A 3,945-nucleotide genomic window follows, 5' to 3' on the forward strand; every position below is an offset into this window, starting at 1 on the left:
AGACTTATAAGACTAAAGATTGCCCGTTAAATTTACCCGAAATGAATTTTATCCACAGTTTAAACACTACATTGACGTCACAGCCAGCGGAGATTTTCAGAGACTGGCCGAGGTGAGGCGACGTTGACCGGTATATTTACGCGCGGAGCGCCGGCTGATTATCTGGAGCTCCCATCGCCACAAAACTCGAAGGAAATGTTTAAATAGGCAATATCTTTATGAACCTACTGCAGATTCTTGTTTAAAAAACATACATTCTCGACTGAAATGTTTTCAAAACTTTGAATGTTGGCACAATAACAGAAATATTTCCTAAATCCGTCTGCTCAGCGCTCACGACCTGCAATACAACCCGGAATGGTTTTTGATTTAAAACAGCTGATTAATATTACGTTGGATTTATTCAGTATTCGCTACATGCGCAGATACACAATAAGAATAGCTAAATCCTTCACAAAAACAATAAGTTGATTTTATTCCAGTCATTTTTAAAGAATTTTAACACAAAAAAAATAACAAACTACATGAAATTAATTTTATTAAATAAAGTTTACATATTCAATTTCATAAAATCTACAAGCCTGCAGAATGACTTTTTACAGTGTAGATGTTGTGAATAATGATGATAACCTTTCTGGTCAAGTTCACTGTTTGATATAGGTATCTAGTTGTTAACTACTAATATTAGCTTAAGTAAAAGTTTTGTCATTCAGGGTAATGTTTTGTCATTCGGTGTAATGCAAATTGTATGTTACACCACAGTGTCATCCATTACACTGAATGAGAGTGTCACTGTTTAGATAACATTTTTAGCATTTTATTTCTATTTCAGATAAATGAGGGATGTTTAGCACAAAAAAATATCAAACTTTATCAATATTAATGTTTTAATGCATTTTTGTCGTTTTGGTACTGATTTCTTTTAGATTCCCACAAACAAAGAGAAAGTTTCTAGGCACTGGCAGAAAGTTAATGCAGACCCAGTAGCTAGGGCAATGCATTTAGCAAGGAGACGAGAAAGGTATTGAGGAGTGCAATGTAAAAATAATAGGGCTGGGTTTAAAAAGATAGATTTCTCGATTTTAATCAATTCTAATTTTGAAGAAACTATAGTGATTTGTAAATCACAATAATCGATCTTTCAGTCTATGCTGTTTTCAGATGATGTTAATCAATATCAAATTGATTTGAAATTGAATCAAATCGTGAAATTTGTGTCCAAGCCTAGCCCTACAGAATAATAGTTTACTGCTGTTTTTAGATAGAGACTCCACCCTACCTATTCCACAAGTTAAAGGGATAGTTCACCCAAAATGAAAATTTGGTCATTATTCACTCACTCTCATGTTGGTAAAAACCTGTATGAATTTTTTTGTTCTGATAAACACAAAGGAAGATATTTTGAGTAATGTTTGTAACCAAACCGTTCGTGCACCCCATTTACTTCCATAGTATTATTTTTAGTATCATAGTATGGGGTCCACAAAAGGTTTGGTTACAAACATTTCTCAAAATATCTTCCTTCCATTTATGCGGGTTTGAAACAACACGAGAGTGAGTAAATGATGACAGAATTTTCATTTTTGGGTGAACTATCCCTTTAAGAGAGGCCACTGAGGGGATTCTCCGCCCATAATACAAATCCTGATAACATGTCATTTATGTTGCCAAACAGAAAGTATTTTTAATTAATAACACGTTTTATATAGATCTATGTCAATAATTTTATGTCAATAATTACATGGAATCTGTATTTCAGCAACCAGAGAAGAAAGCAAGCTGCCTTGGCTGCAAATCCTGATCACCCGTTGTTACGGCCCATGACCAACAATATTATTAATCTAAATAATGGGCACGGACCGAACACATAAATGAGCCACAGATACTTCACGCACGTTCCGAGACGCAAAACGCCTCCATTTACTTAGGAGCGGAAACAATACTACAAACAATCAAAATAAGATACATAATCCATAAACAATTTTACAAACAAGGTCAAATTATATTAACAAAAATCAGTAAACGGGTAGGGTCAGCTAAGGAAAACAGAACCCTGACTATGACTACTCTCACCAGCAGTTCTTACCTGGCTTCCCGAGAATAAATAAATCAGGTGAGTCTTCCGGGCCTCTGCTTCCCTCGCTAATCTTACTAACTACAGAAAACAGTGAACTAAAAAAAAATAAATCCACTACCCGTTACCTAATAAACAACAATATATATTCACAAAGAAAACATATCCAATAGTATAATGAAAGCACCAATTAACATAAGTTAAACCAAACAAACAGGATTGCGGGCGTGAGACAGAAAGAGAGAGAGACTCCATTGTCGCCATCCACGCCCTTATATCCGGAATCCCTGATGACGTCATCGCTCTAATAGGTTCGGGGATTCCCCTCAGCGCCATCTAGAACTCCAAAATAAATATTAATGCCAGATCACGTAACACCCTCACCCTTAAGTGAATAAATTGTGGAAATGCAAATAATCTTACCTTCTTTTAAAAAAAAAAACAATTTATTCCACCTAAATACGGGATAAAGCGTCAGCAATGACGTTGTCCTTACCACGAATATGCCGAATGTCCAAGTCAAGAGTCTGCAAAAACAAACTCCAGCGCATCAAACGCTGGTTGTTATTTTTCATGCGGTTAAGAAAAACTAAGGGGTTGTGATCTGTATAAACAATTAAAGGATATGAAACAGAACCAATGTAAACATCAAAATGTTGAAGAGCAAGTACAAGCGCCAGTGCCTCCTTCTCAATAGTGGAGTAACCCCGCTGATGTTTATTAAATTTGCGCGAGAAATAGCAAACGGGATGCTCAACACCAGCTTGGTCTCGTTGAAGAAGTACAGCGCCTGCTCCTGTATCACTTGCGTCAACAGCAAGAAAAATCAGGAGCAGAAAGAACAGGAGAATTAATCAGGACGGCTTTAATTTTCTCAAAGCTTGACTGACACGTTTCCGTCCATTGAAAGGGTACCTTAGGACTAAGAAGATCTGTTAAGGGGCTGGCCACTACAGAGAAATTCTTACAAAACCCTCTGTAGTACCCAACCATACCCAGAAAACGTCGAAGCTCGCGGCGCGTTTTGGGCACAGGGAAATCGATCATTGCCTTAACTTTCGACTCGACAGGACGGACTTGTCCGCCACCAACAATCTTTCCCAAATACGTCACCGTTGCTCGACCAAACTCGCACTTCGCCAAATTAACCGTAAGGTTAGCACGAGACAAACGACAGAACAAATCATTAAGTTGTTCTAAATGCTCTGACCAGGACGCGCTGTAAATAACCAAGTCATCCAGATACGCCTCGACATTATACATGCCTTCAATAACTCGATTTACTAACCTCTGAAAAGTTGCTGGCGCGTTTCGTAATCCGAAAGCCATTACCGTGTAACGTAGAAAATAATCTGGTGTCACGAATGCGCTGATCTCTTTCGCGCGGTCTGACAATGGCACCTGCCAGTAACCTTTAAGCAGATCGATTTTGGTAACAAAAACGGCATTTCCCACGCGATCCACGCAGTCCTCCATTCGAGGCAAAGGATAACTGTCTGGTTTTGTCACAGCATTCACTCGTCTAAAATCGGTACAAAAACGAAACGTACTGTCCGATTTCTTTACCAACAAACAGGGTGAACTCCAAGGACTAAAGCTTGGCTCTGCGATGTTATTCTCGAGCATGAAGTTCACCTCTTTCTGTAGCTGAGATCGCTTCTCAGGACTCACCCGGTACGCATGCTGTTTAATAGGCAAAGAATTGCCGACATCAATATCGTGCTCGATCAACGAAGTGCGAGAAGGAACATCAGAAAATAAATTACTGTACTTCCAAATAACATTACTCACGTCAGCACGTTCCGCGTCAGTCAGATGGGAAAGAAACGAGTCAAGGTTTTTAATCATTTCAGAATTTTTCAACCTTCCCG

The sequence above is a fragment of the Misgurnus anguillicaudatus genome, chromosome 20, assembly GCF_027580225.2.
Source record: "Misgurnus anguillicaudatus chromosome 20, ASM2758022v2, whole genome shotgun sequence".
NCBI lineage: Eukaryota > Metazoa > Chordata > Actinopteri > Cypriniformes > Cobitidae > Misgurnus > Misgurnus anguillicaudatus.